Here is a 15331-nt window from a genome sequence, read left to right as displayed (position 1 = left end):
TCTATGTGCGGCCTTTGCTTCCTAGGCAGCGCGGCTTTGAAGTGTCACAGGGGACTGTGCTGTTTCTGCAGTAGGAGCTAAAAGGGTTTCTGACCAAAAGGTATATAGGCAGGCAGGGCTTCAAAGAGCTGTAATCGTGTGTGCCCTCCTGGTAGCAAGGGCTTCAAGGAGCTGCATGGGCTGCGCAGTCCGGCCGTGGCGGCGATTTTTAGGCGGTAATGCACTTTAGACTGCAAGGGCTTCAATGAGCTGTAATGGTTTGCACTCTCCTGGTAGCAAGGGCTTCAAGGGGCTTCAGCGACCTGTGCTGCCCGGCAGCGGTGAGTGATTTGATTTCTAGGCAGTAATGGATTCAGTGAGTAGCAGCTGCCTGTGTTCTCTGTCTGGCTTCAAGGAGCTGTACTGCCTGTGCCCTTGGATCAGCATAGGCTTGAACGAGCTGCGTGGCCTGTGCACGATCTTCGAGGAGCCTCAGAGCCTCAGTGGTCTGGATATTTCTGCAGCACCGGCTTGAAGGGGCTGCGTGGTATTCGCCCACTAGTAAGCAGGAGCTTCAAGGAGCTTTAACGGCGTGTTCTCCCTGCTCGGCACTAGCCACAGCCGGCCTTTGCTTGGATAGGGAGGGCCATGGGCTGATAGAAATTTGTCGCTCTTGTGACAGCTGGTGAATAAAACGAGGCAGAAGGCGGTTCATTGTGTGTTCACAGGTCAGTCACACATCTCGGCAGTGACTGGAATCTCGGCAGTGACTGGCCTCTAAGCACAAACTTCTCGGCACCTCCCACAAATATCCGTATTCGTCCACAGCATAGGTCGTTCACACTAGGGCCAAGTTGGTGGTCTGACTGGCCGGTACTGGTGTGTGTGGCCAGAGGTATGAAAAGGAGATGGAGTGGTGGAAGGGGGGTAATTGGGTATAACACGGCACCTGCTGCAAGTAACAAGCATTTGCAATGCAATAGGTCTCGCATTTACCCGAATTTAAGCTATTGGCATTGTAAATGCCAATGCCATTAATTTATGTTTTAAAATCAAAAATAAAAGGCATTGTTATTTGCAATGTCAATAGCTCAAACTTGCATAAATGCAAGACCTATTGCATTGCAAATGCTTGTTCTATTAGCCCTCTGTAGGGAATGGTAGCCCGTACTGCTAGCATACACAGAATGGCTGATTGATCTTGAATCCCAATTTTAAATCTACACATCAAAAGATCAGCTTTTGTGGTAGTACTTTGTGTTGTCACCTGTTCCTTCCCCCCTCCTAGTTTTTCATACCCAGTACCAAACAGCTGTGTCATTTTAGAGGGTTTAAACTTCAGCCCAGATAGAGTATAATGGTGTTTTCTAAAGCCATACACTTTAGTCATATATAGGGTGGTGTATGAGATGTAACATAATTTGTGCATGATGTAGCGGAAATCACATTTTACTTGTAGGGTGGCATTATAATCACACATGTAGAGTACATCTGCCCATAATACTTTGCTGTATTAACATTAAGTGTTAGAATTTTGAAATGTATTAGTATGAAACATGATTTGCTTATGCCATTGGAAAGTAACATGAGAAGTGACGTAGAAAGTGAATGTAATGAGCAGAAAACATTAACGTGAAGAACTCATGTTGTGAAACTGACAATTATTCATGTACTTAATATGTTTACAAATGTGTCATTTTATATGTAGGTAAATACATTAATGAAAGGTATCTTATTTTCTATGCAGTTTCGTAAAGTTCTTATGATGGTTTTTATGTTAGCTGTAATTTGTAGGCCTGAAATGTGTTCCCGGTAAACTCTTGCTTTAAAATTAACAAGCCGAATTTCATGTGTGCGGTGGAATCTGTTCTTTCTCACATTTTGTGTTGCAGGTGAAAGAAATGCTCTTGTTAGCTAGAATATGTCTTTGTTTTACTAGTCAGACAAGGGGAGAAGCGGTTACAATTGTGTGGCTTGAGTCGATAAAGGAAGGTCTACACACAGGAGAAGGCCTGGAAACCAAGGACAAAATGCTGCAATGGAAGAACGCAAACCTGCCTACAACACAGGCGCACTTGCACCATGGTGCAAAGGATGCTTGCGTTGATGTTAGACAGCAGTTTGTGTGGCAGCGCAGGCAGAAAGCAAGAATGCGCTGCATAAGTCAAATACAGAGCATTCCTGCCCTCTCCCTTTCACGCAGTGCAGCATGTTGACTTGCTGCATTACGTTACATGAATGTTTGATACCTAAGTCTCTCAGTGTTGCCTTTACTAAAAGGGAGAGAAGTCCTTTGGAGGTAATAGTTTTAAAGGTGCAAGTAATGGGGTGACACTGTGTGGTGTGACACTGATTATCAGGACCATAGCAGAGAGTCAAGTAAAATGAAGTCGATGAAAGCTGAAAAATCTGTGAAAAACTCACAAAAAATAGGAAGATACCTGCCGATGCATTTTGTATGAATTCTGCCCATTTAATCAAACTATGTAGATTTTCACTACCCTCCTGTTAGAAATTGGGGTCTCCAGTTGGCAGGTGTGGACCCTGTCCAAGTAGGGACCCTGCCTTCTAGTCAGGGTAAGGGGATTTACACTTCTAAAATAACAAATAAATCCTGCTCCCCCCCTTGGTAGCTTGGGACGAGAAGTCAGGCTTATTTCAGAGGCAATGTGTAAAGCATTTGTACATAACACACAGAAATAAAGTGAAAACACTACAAAATGATACCACACCAGTTTTAGAAAAATAGCCAATATTTATCTGTGTTAAACAAGACCAAAATGATAAAAATCCAACATACAGTAATAAAGATATGAAAATTGCAAACATCAGCATGAATCACAGTTCTTTTAAGATGATAGTTCCGTCCAGGGCTATCACAGCATTGTGAACAAACAAATCCAATAGTTCAGGCCAACCTGCACGGTAGTGAGCCAACTATGGTGTCGGGAAGACCCGCAAACAGTACTTTGCAAAGTTAGGGCGTTGTGGACCTTGTGATGAGCTCCAAAGAAACAGCGTCGGCGGCAGGCAGCAGCAGGCATCGGTAGGCATTGGTTCTGGAGATCGGCACAGCAGTCGTCGAGCCCTTGAAGTCACATGCATTGCAGATCAAATTCCGTGAGGCTAACATCAGGAGCACTGGCATCAATGGCATTGGTGCTACGATGTGAAGCGGGGCAATGCAACGTGCGGTGTCCACAGGTCACAGTGCAGGCAACGGCGTTGTCATTGCTGAAGCTCTGTCGTTGGTAGGCTCAACATTGCAATGTGAAGTGCAAGCAGCAGAGTCGGTTGACGATACTGGAGTCAATGGTGCTGACATCGGTGGTCCAGGGCTACGGTGTTGGATGGGGCGATCCTTTATGTACCTCAAGAGCTGTGTCTACAGGACACGGTGCAGGTAGCGGCTTCGATGTCAGTGTGGAGCGTCATTGTCAGTGAGGCCAGGTGGTGATGTGAAGCGAGGTGATGCCCACAGACCATGGTGCAAGCAGCGGCTCAGTGATGACATAAGGCGGTGATGTTGGGTCGACCAGGGTTGCAGTGCGAAACAGGGCGATGCTATCTGCAGTGCCTTCAGGTCACTGAGCCACCAACAACCGCCCTTTATGGCATCGTAGTGGTTTTACTTCTGTTGCAGCACAAAGCACACAGTTCCCAGTGCTGTTGGCAGATGAACTTTAGGTCTTTGATGTTCCTGAGACTTCCAACAGGAGGCAAGCTCTACTTCAAGCCCTTGGATAAACTCAGACAATAAGTTGAAGAAAGTTCAGTCCAGTACTTTCACTACACAAGACAGAAGCAGCAACTACAGGCCCACCCAACAAACCACCATACAGCCAAGGGGCAGTACTCTTCCTGGCAGGTCTTCCAGATCTTCTTCTTGGCAGGACCCTTAGTCCAAAAGAGTTCTAAAGTTCAAGGTTTTAAGTCTAATACTTATACCCCTTTTTTCCGCTTTGAGGTCATTGTTAAGAAAATCTCTCTGGCTCAGCAAAACCATCTCTGTCCTCCTTGGTCTAGCCATACTACAAGGGGAGGAGACAGCATTGTGCAGAGCAGCCATAGCCTACTCAGGTGTCAGAAGAAACTCCTCCCACCACTCTACGGAGGTGCTCATTCTGGGCAAGCAAAAACACCTTTGGGGCCCTGCACACTGGCCGTCAGAAATGGGTTCAATACCCCTTCCAGTGACCCAGGTTCGTAACCTTGGCTTTGTCCTGGATGATTCGCTCTCCATGCGACACCAAGTGGTTAAGGTGGCAGCCACCTGCTTCTCCATCCTGGGGTGGCTCCGCAAAATTTTGTGGATGCTGCCAGAATGGACTAGACGCCAGGTGGTCCAGGCTTTAGTCACCTCTTGCCTGGACTATGGCAATGTGCTTTACCTAGGAGTTACCCAGGAGCTTCAGAGGAGACTTCAGCTTGTACAGAACTCAGCCGCGCGCCTCCTCTGTAAGGTCCCGTGGAGATCCCCAATTTCTCCCTTTCTTAGGGACCTTCACTGGCTCCGCATTACAAACCGTGTCAAATTCAAAGCCCTCTGTTTTTGCATAAAATCAAGCAAGGGTCGGCCCCAGGTTATCTTAAGGCCTTGGTCCAACCATACTCTCCATCCCGCCCCCTCAGATCATCAGCTCATGGCAATTTTCTGATTCCTCGTTTCAAACTGATGAGAATGGGCGGATGCTCCTTTTCCTGCGCTGCCCCTAGGTTTTGGAATTCTCTCCCGACTACGCTGAAACTTGAACCATCTCTGCTGAAATTCCGCAAGGACCTTAAAACATGGCTCTTTTCTCATTAACAACTGCGATGGGTAATCACTAACTCTATCGGCGCCGGGAGACCCCTTGTGGGTAGCTGTGCGCCTTATAAATTCAACTACAAATACAAATACCCAGGATGGTCCATCAGCATATGCAGAGCACACCTCAACTCCCTTTGTGTAAGTGTCTGTAGTGAATGCACAAACAGTCCCGGTCAGGTTAAAACCAGACGGTGAATTCACAAGCAGGCAGAGGCACACAGGATGGTTAAGCAAGAAAATACCCAATTTTTAAAAGAGACACTGTCAAACACACAATTTAAATCCACCTTTACTAAAAGATGTGTTATTAATTTCTGAGCTCAGGGAACCTAAACTCCATTCTCTATCTTTTCACAATTGAAAGTTACACTTGTAAAATGTTACAAGGAAGACATCCTTTCAAAAATTGATAAACGAAATGTATAGTATTTCAGGACATGTAAAACACACCAGCACATGTCCTACCTTTCACATACACTGCACCCTGCCCTTGGGGCTACCTTGGGCCTACCTTACTAGTGACTTATATGTAATAAAAGGGAACTGTTAGGCCTAGCAAGTGGGTGTACTTGCCAGGTTGACATGGCAGTTAAAAACTGTGCGAACAGACACTGCAGGTCTGAGACACATTTGAAAGGCTACTGGTGCGGTGGCACAATCAGTGCTGCAGGCCCACAGGTAGCAATTGATTTACAGGCCCTTGGCACATGCAGTGCACTTGCCAGTAAATCAAACATGCCAATTATGGAGAACCAATCATAACACAATTTACAATAGAAGCACTTACTCTTTAGCACCGAATAGCTGTGAAAAAGTGTGCACAGATACTAAACTAGCAAACACGAAGTCCAGCATACAATCAAAAACAGGAGGTCAGAAAGCTAAAAGAGGGGGCATACAGGCCAAAAGATGCCAGGTCTAACACCTCCACTGTTTAAATATTTGTAAATAGAATTATCTTTCATAAACCAAAATAAATGTCAATTGCATTTGTGTGCTAACCCCCTTCAAACTTCTTGCATTCTTTTCCACCAGGTAACTAAAAAGCAGTAATGGGTCAAAGGAGTGGAATTAATTTTTGCACCTGTTTCGAATCAATACGTTTTTGTTTACTAATTAAACGAAAATGAAATTATGGGTTAAAAGCAGGCCCTTCTCATATATCTGATATTTATGAGACATGGCTGAGTGAAAACAATTTCCATCCTCACATTTGTAAGCTCAAGATTCACAAAGGCATATCGTGGCTGTACCTCGCAAGTGGAAAATGAATAAAGCATTGCCTTCTCAGAACTCACTGGAAAGGCAAATCACAGACTTGCTCTCACTTGTTCTGACAGTTCAGCCACAACTCTCAAGGGTATAAACCACAGCTGGCTCTTTTAAAAGCAATTGATCTGCTCCTATGGGGGCATCTGGACCAGCTTAACAAGGCTTCATTTTGAAGACCCTCAGCTGCCATTTTTGGCAAAATTGTCACGGATGTCTGCCAGGGCTAGGCTGCATATAGCTCAGTTCTTGCAGCTTTGTTCGCTTTGTAGCCAACATAATCAGACGGCTCTGATGTCAAATGTAAAAGGGAAAGCGAGTTAGCCAAAGAAGTTATTGCACTTAGAGAGCCCAGCCGAGAGGAAGATGGATCTGATATTCTGTGCCCTTTAGAAGGAACATGCAGCTGACAATGTGATTTATTTGCGCACATTTATTTTGTAAACTTCCTATAAGTGGAAGCATAGCATTTTGCCATTGTTTCTTCAAATAATAAATGTCTCACTAGCAATCTGGCTTTAAAGACAGGATAACTATAGACCAACAACAAATAATTACTGGGTTTAATTTATTTATCTAAGCATGAATTGTGTGGCTTTATTTGGTTGGTTGTTTATTTTCATCTGGATACAATCTGTCAAATAGTGAACAACAATACAAATTGAAACATTTGCAAATTTAGAACAGTAATGAATCTTATTCAAAAACAGAGACAATCTTGAAGCCACTGAGAGCATAGGACCTGACACGAATGTAACATTGACATATACACCGGAGGCATGATTCGATATTCAAATGTCATGCGCTTCTAGGTAAAGTGCCTTGAGAAACGAGATGAGAAATGTATTCACACAAGACTGGCATTCTGATTTGTCAGCACTCGACAGAACAGCAAAAAATGTAGGGCCCGATTCACAAACATAATCTGAGAAACTGTGCGACTTTTGGTATTTACAGAGGTCATTTGCGAGTCGTATCTTTACATCCCAGTCGGGCCAGAATCTCTGCAGTCGAGCAGAATCTCCGCACTTTGCTGGAATCTCTGCAGCCGGGGTGGAATGGCCGCAGTCAGGTCGGAATCTCCGGCTCGGGTCGGATGAAGTGTAATCAACTACACCTGCAGTCAATTGATGCCACCTGCGAGACCTGCACTACAGACCAAATAAAAGCAACACACTAACAAGGCTCAGGTTTGGCCACACAGAGTTCCAGCATGCCCGATCTGCACCTTGCCTCAAAAAATGCTACCCCAGAGAAGGAAGAAAAACTATACTGAGGAGGAGACCACCATAATCTTGGAATTCATTGTTAGGCACCAAAAAAGGCTCCATTGACTCCCCTTACAGCACCAGTGGCACACAGAAGGCAGCCCTATGGCAGCATTTAGCTACTGCTGACACAGGATTGGGTGAGGATGTCTGCACGGTAAGTGACATAAAGAATAAGAGGCAGAGAAGGGGAAGTAAGCCAGGATTGAGGTGGCCAGAGTTCTCCCTGATGTATAATCTGGACCCTGTTTCCATCTCACCCCACTAGAGGTGGATGTCCTCAACACCATGCATTACCCCATAAACTCCATGGACTGCCTGTGAGTGATGTTTACAATGTGATACCAGGTAAATTTGATGACAGTAACATGGATATGAAAAGTCTCTCTGCATTGCATCCCAATTGTGACTATGGAAGTTGTCCCAAATATAAGTAAAAAGCATGATGAGTCAGAGCTTCATATGTCTCCTTTCGTACATTACACTACAAGTCCCAGAATCATTTGTGATGGAAATGGCAAATCCAATTTCCTCAATCCCAAACTGGGGCCCAGCCTTGCTGGTGTATTTACTTAACACTGGTAAATGGCAATAGACAAAGTGCCTCTTCCACTTAGCATTACTGTTAGCATGTAAATGCAGTGAGGACATTTGTGACAAGTTGCACATGTACATTTTTTGATTGCTGATTTTTCTCTGTTCTCTATTGCCCCATGCAGCCAGAGTACAGTCATCCACTGAAGCAGAGGTCCCTGCATCAGCTGGGAGGCAATGACATCAGCCACAGCAATCCATACCACCATCACAAACAGGTAAGTAAAATTGGTCAGGAGAGGGTCCAAAAGCCTACATTGTTAGCAGAAAGCCTATGGACATATTACATGTATTCAATCAACAGTGCCAGACCTATGAACTGAACTCAGAAATCTAGTGCATCACATGTGGCAATTGGAATGTTAACTGACAAACACATATATCTTTCTAGGCCCAATGATGTCGCCCAGGAATCCAGTCCCCACAGTGACTTCTGCTACAAGGTCGGCTGTGATATCTGGTCAGGAACCACACACTGGGTGGACGCGGAACCCTGGTAAGCAAACCCCAGAATGATGTACCTGACTGCTCATGCTCATAAAATGTGGTTTTAATGTCCGCAGTATGTTCTGTGTGTCTTACATCACTGTTGTCCCCAATCTCAATATGCCCACATATGGTACATTACAGCTCACCATATCACACCATATTGGATAGTGAAAGGATGACTCTAAATGTTGGCAAGTGACTGCAGTATGTACATAATAGACTACATTGTGTCATATGAAGTGGAGTAGCCACAACTGGATTGTAAGTCAATTACATAAAAACTCGCGAGCAAAATCCTGGGGACCAAATGTATGGAAATTGATGTGGATGAGGGTCGCACTGATGCCAGTTGGGTTGTGTTTGAAGAGGGGTTTATGGGCTGCTAAGGTAGATGTAGAGGAACTGAAATGTATACATGTGGTGGCTGACCTCCACAATGTAAATCGAGTGTAGGTGGCAACCATCCAAGCTTCTACGTGTTACCACAATGTGTGATACTAGCCAAATGTTGAATGTCAGCTTGCCTCCTCTTCTACCGTATTCTCATATATGAGCAACAGGTTAAATACATGAGTTCAGTGACAGCTAAAATCTATCATGAGGCTATACATGTATAATGGGAACACAGGTCACACAAAGATTACTCTGAACAAATGTGTGATCTGATCTCCCAGTCCTAATTAGGCATTGTGACTCCGGGAAAGGGAAGCACAAATGTTCACCAAATTTACCTGACTATTAGACATCTCTCTTATTAACCCTGCAATGCAGTGATATGACCTGATGTGCAAATGAGAAACTGCCCTGTATGTTGAGATACACTCCATTTGATTTGTCAGCAGACAATATCATACTCAATGCATAATAGGCCTAGCAAGGAAGGTGTATCCAAAGGTAGGCGGAGCAGCTCACCCTAATTACCCTCTTCCTTCAAATATCAGTTACCTTCTAATACATGTTTGTTTGTTGACTTGATATCTTGTTGATGTCAGTGTTGTGTGTAGGTAACAGCTGTCAACTGTTGCTGGTGATCAGGGGCCCGCAAATAAAGGTCAGGAGGAAAGCATGCGGCACACCGGCCAGAAATAGCATTTCACTGGTCTATACTAATGACATATACATGTTAACTCATTGCTGTCATCCTGTGTACTTGAATTTGGACATGCATGTCTCATTACAATTGCTGGCTGGATTTCCTCAGTGCTGCACACAACACCATCCTGGGATATGCAAGACATCCTGGCTACAGCATTCAAATCCACTTGTATCTGTCCGTCAGGTAAGCATGGCATATAGTGTTCCCAATTATGAAATCCAAAATCATTCAGAAGATCTAAATCCTTGGGGAAGGGCTTTAGCAGATTTAGCCCCTTCTGCATAGCATCTGTAGTTGGTGTGTAAAAGTTAAATACATACTCAACCAGTTATGGATGTGTCACGTGTGCCTGTTTGCATATTAGTTATGAAGATCATTAAGTATGGTGTCACTTCCTTCTCAAGCTGCTGGATCGAGGACCACATCTTCTGCTACACCTACAAGGAGCCAGGTTCATCAGTTGACATCAGGAGGGTTCTCAAAGCAACACAGAAGTGGCTGTAGCTTGTGAGTTTGATTGTGCATTGTACAACTCCATTCAACCCCTCAGTGCTATGGTGTGAGCTGTCAAGTGTAGGAGTACCCAAACCAGGTCGCATGTGCATCATCTGTTGAAGCAAAGTACATTTGAATCAACCCTTGTGTTACACCACATCATATACTAGATCAATTATCCTGTTTCAACCTCTGTCTTCCAGGTGCTGAGGTTGAGAAGGACACTGGACCTTCCACCGGTGGTGTATGGCAGGCAATTGAAGGGGAGAATCCATTACACTTACAAGGGGCCATTTCAGCTGCCAGTAATGGGCAAGAGGAGGAGGAGCAGGAAGTACAGGAGAAGGTGGATGAATTGCAGAATGACAGAGACTATCTGGCCCTTCATACAGATGATGAGGAGTCAGATACCTTGACCAATTTAGGTCCACTGGGCAAACAATCTAAGCCCAACCCTGCCCTGCCCAAAAAGTGCCTCATTATCCAAAGCCCAGGATTGCCTGTGCAAAGCATGGCATTAACCATCCACAGCTCTCACATACCCCAACACGGTCCTCCTTCCCTCTCAGCTCTCACATCCAGGACAGACATGTTGGTTTCCCCATTCGCTCCTCCCAATACAGTGCATCCCAGGCATTCTCAATACCACCTGAGGGAGCTATCACCCCTGGTGCGGTGCAGGTATCCCCTGGTCAACAATATCCTGCCCACAGACTACCACCTGCAACCACCCTCCCTTGTTGGTGGACCTGACGGTCATATCCACGGCCATCCCATGTGGAGGGGGCTAGCAGATGGCCATGGTGGCCAGTGTGAGGACGAGCTCTTCCAACAACAGGCTGATGCGAGGTAGGACATTAGTGCCATAGGGGCTACTCTGTCAGACATGTCAGAGGCATTGCAGGTCATGTGCCAAGTCCCTTAGGTGGCTGACAGAGTGACCCAAGAGTTGGACAGGATGGATGAGTCTTGGCAAGACAGGTCCAAAATGATAAATGACATCATATCCATCCATAGGGAAGAGAGTGCCATATGATGGAGGGCATGCTGAAACGTATCCAGAGTTTCCCTTCAAGGTCAATGCAGGGAGAGGAGCCATCAGGTCTACCTGCAGCACATCACACCCACCCACCTGTACCATAAGCCACACAGGCCCCTGTCCAGGCACTCCACCCACCTGTACAGACACCATCAGCCCCTGTCCAGGCACTCCCCTCATCTGTATAGCCACCTTCAGCCCCTATCCAGGAACTTCCTCCACCTGAACAGTTAGATGCAGCACACCAACCTGCACCTCAGAAACAACACAGCAAATGCATGTAGTCACAGTGATCATCACCACCAAATTTGCGAAGTCGCAAACACGATCGCTCATGATCACAGAAAAAATTTTATGCACAAAATACGTAAATAAAAAAGAAAAGTCAAGACTAAGTTGTATAATATGTATTGATGGCCAATTATTTACCCTTGTGGTGGCCTAGAGATGTGATGATGAATGTGTGTGAGTGAGACACTTAAAAGTGTAACATCATCAGTGTAACAAGGTATCATGTGCAGAGCAATTAACTACTCCCAAGGTGTATGCCCATACTTTGAACACAACATTTACAATGAAGTAAAAAAGATAGAGATAGCTTGATTCAAAATATAACTTTATGTATATTGGAATGGATAAAAAATAAATAAGCAAAAAATAGTACGTTTGGAAGGGAGAAAGGAAAGCAAATAATTTGCTTTGCACTGAATGGACAAGGGGGCTTGGAGGGGATTGGACAGCATAAATAAAACACATCAGGAAGCGTCAGAATTTATGAATTTAGCCACAGTGTCTGATCCTAGAGTAGTGGAAGAAGTGGTGTACCTCGGAATCAATATGATCCAATTTGGATGACTTGGTTTCTGCCAATTGGAATGATATCTTGGACAAAACTAAATCCGCTCTGGAATCTTGGCAGAGTTTACACCTTACTCTTGTGGGCAGATCCAATCTCTTAAAGATGGTTATCCTTCCAAGAGTACTTTATTTTTTTCGTGCTGTCCCCTTATTAGTTTCTAAGCCTCAGATCCAACAGTTGCAATCCCTATGCGAAAAATATATCTGGTCTCCAGGGAGAATTCAGAGAGCTTCCCGTTGGATGACTTTACCATTTGTTCGTGGGGGATGGGGAATCCCTGATTTTGCGTTATATCAAATGTCTTGTTTACTTTTGAAGATGCGCATTTTGCTTACGGGGGAAGAGGTTGGTAATTTGGCAGAGGCACCATCAATCTATCAAATGGCTCTTGGTTGTTATGCCAAGAACTGCTTGCAAACGGAGGTTGATGGTAGCTACTATAAGCGCACCCGCTTTAAGATACTTTCCTCCACTTTTTCTGCTTGGAAAACTCTTAAAAAGATGTTTCATATTCCCAAATATACAATTTACACTCCTCTTGTCGCACCACATCTCTTACCTTCTATTTTCTGTGATTCAATTGTTCGTCAATGGTATTTCAAAGGGATTTTATGGTTAGGGGCATTTGTTTCTGCAGGGGGAGTTTGTCTTTCTTTTGACGAATTTAGAAAGAAATTTGATGTAGCCAATAATCAATTTTTTTAATTTCTTCAGATCCGGGACTTCCTTCAAAAACACACTTCTGATCTTGTCCCCATTCGTGTTATTGACGCCATTAGCTCTCAGTTACGAATTGGTTCCATTTATCATACATTATTGGATTCCAGTGCAGATGACTTGGTTAAAACTAATATGAAGTGGAGAACTCGGTTAGCTTCCCCTTCTATTCATGTCGAAGAATCTATCAGGATTGCTCATAAAATTCTGTACTCTGCCTCATTAAAAGCCCAGCATTTTAAAACCGTGTTCAACTTATACCACACTCTCGCAGTCATTATGAAATGGGGCAACTTTTCTCAATCCCCTAAATCTGGTGAATGTTTTCGTTGCCAAGTGGGCAATGCCGATATTTTACATGTTTTTTATTCCTGCCCTTCTTTACGTTTTTTCTTTAACCAAATTGAAAGTTTTTTGTCTCATATTTTAGGCAAATCGATCTCTCTCTCTCCTAGTTGGATCTTATTAGGGATTGGTGGAGATTTTTCGGAGGGACAATCTTTATATAAATATCGGTATTTTTTGTTTATTATTGCTGCTGTAACACGACTCACTATTGCAACTGCTTGGTTACAACCCGAGGCTCCGAGCTTTGATCTATAGCGGGCCAAACTATTTAATGTGCATAATTTGGAAATCAGCATGTATAGGTTGAAAAAATCATGTAAGAGAAAATTTGGTATCGCTATTTGGCAACCGTTAATTGACCATCTCGCTGATTAACTTTTTCTTGCTCCTTTTTTTTTCTTCTTTTTATTGTATAACTGTAAATCTAATTGTATTATTATCTCTTTTTGTGTCGATGTCTGTGGAACATTAATAAAAATAAATTAAAAAAAAAAAAAAAAAGGAAGCGTCAGAGGAAGCGGTCTATATACAAGGAGCAAAGTAAATGTGCATAAGCAAGTCCTAGTCAAGCAAGTCAACTGTCCTCCTGGACAGCCTCAATTTGCACAATGTTCAGATCCTCTGAATCAGATGTAGCCTCCTGGCTGGCCTGTGCAGGACCAGACACCACACAGGGTTGGGACACACAAGGTGTACAGGGGAATCAGTTTGGGGTAACAGACAGGGTGACACATTGAGGGTAGTTTGGGAGGGACGGTATGCAAGGGCAGACAACATGACTGCACCCAAGGAAGAGATTGAAGAAGTGTGTGTGGCCATGGATCTTGCATTTTCCTCTCAGAACATATACAGCTCATCACAGAGCTGCAGTGTTGTATATATGTGCTTGCTTTGTTATGGCTACTTGGGGTCAGTAGTTCATTCTGACCAGCTAGCGAAGTGCTTTATCTCTGCTGTGCTATCCTAATAATCTTGTAACCTGAAGACGTGTCCTGATGCCTACCTAAACAACTTACAACATGCAGCATGGTCCGAGTAGACATGTCTGGTTGCCCATCTCGTGCCCCCTTCACTTCCTGGGATGAAGCCACAGGAATCACAATAAAGGAGGGGTTTGGATCTGATATGAGGAGTGTGGGGGAGTAATGGGGTCAGAGGCTTTGCTTGGGTCTTCCTGGCAGCCACTTGGAGGGTGATTAGTAACAGGGGATACAGCTGGAGACCCCAATGGAATGGGGCCTCTAGAGTCAGATTGGGGCTGTGGCAGGCCCAGGTTGTATTGTGAACTGCCCCGGGGACACCTCAGCAAATGTAAGATGTTGATTCGTTCTTCACCCTCCCTACAATGTCCCCAGCCTCCGCCCGGTCTGTAGCACCCAAGGTGTGTTCTGGCTCTGTCTGGGTGGCTGTATTTCCCCTGCCTTCCGATGTTAAATGTCCCTCCTCCTCTTCTTCAGTTATGAAGAGAGGTTGTGGTCACCAGTGCCCCAAGGATGTCCTGCTCTGCCCCTGATCCTAGTCCTGTTGTTCTTGTTGTCAGAACGACACACAAAGCTACACGAAGCAAGTGCATACTTTGATCTCCTTTGATCATACTATCCAGATAGAAATGACATGGAGCCTGAAGTATGTGTACATTCACTGTGATGTTCTGATTTGAAACACACATTGACATCTTACTTGAATTTAGATGGCATGCACTTCTGTACTGACCAACCCTCTCCTTCAACATTTTTGTAATCTGTGTGTTCCTGTCATTGTAGATAGGCATCTTCCAATGCCAGTCAACAAAAAGAGATGGGAGAGAGTCTGGATGGTTTTGGGATGATCCTGTGATATGCAGTCTCAGCACTCTCACACTTACTAGCTGATATAATCTGCTGTGAAGCATTCTATGACACAACACAAATGAGGATTTGGGTGTACATATCCAAATAGGGGCTTGAATGTTTGCTTTGCTAAGAGGTGAGTCTAGTGTCACATTTTGCCTTCAGAGACTGCTTAGTTGGTGCTGTACCCCGGTGAACAGTTGTGGCTAATTGTTACAGCTACTTTGACTGGACAAATGCCAAACCAGCCACTGTTAGGAAGTTGTGTGTATGGGGAACCCCTTGGAAAAGTTAGTATCTGTCTTAATCTAAACCCAAACTGAAAAAAGTCATGCAAGTTACAGTACCCAACACCCAAAGGCCTCTCATCCACACACTGGACAGTTTCTGTACCATTCCTCATCCAATGCACACAGCAGTTATAAGTCCCTTGGTTCACTAGTAATGGTGCTGGAAGTGCCGTTTCATGTACAAATGCACGTGTGAGGCTCTTTTCCCCTGGTGGCTTTCAAAAACTACATATCCTAGAATGCACTCTG

Source organism: Triturus cristatus, chromosome 9 (assembly GCF_964204655.1).
Source record: "Triturus cristatus chromosome 9, aTriCri1.1, whole genome shotgun sequence".
In the NCBI taxonomy this organism is placed as follows: Eukaryota; Metazoa; Chordata; class Amphibia; order Caudata; family Salamandridae; genus Triturus; species Triturus cristatus.
Note: the sequence above shows the minus strand (reverse complement) of the source record.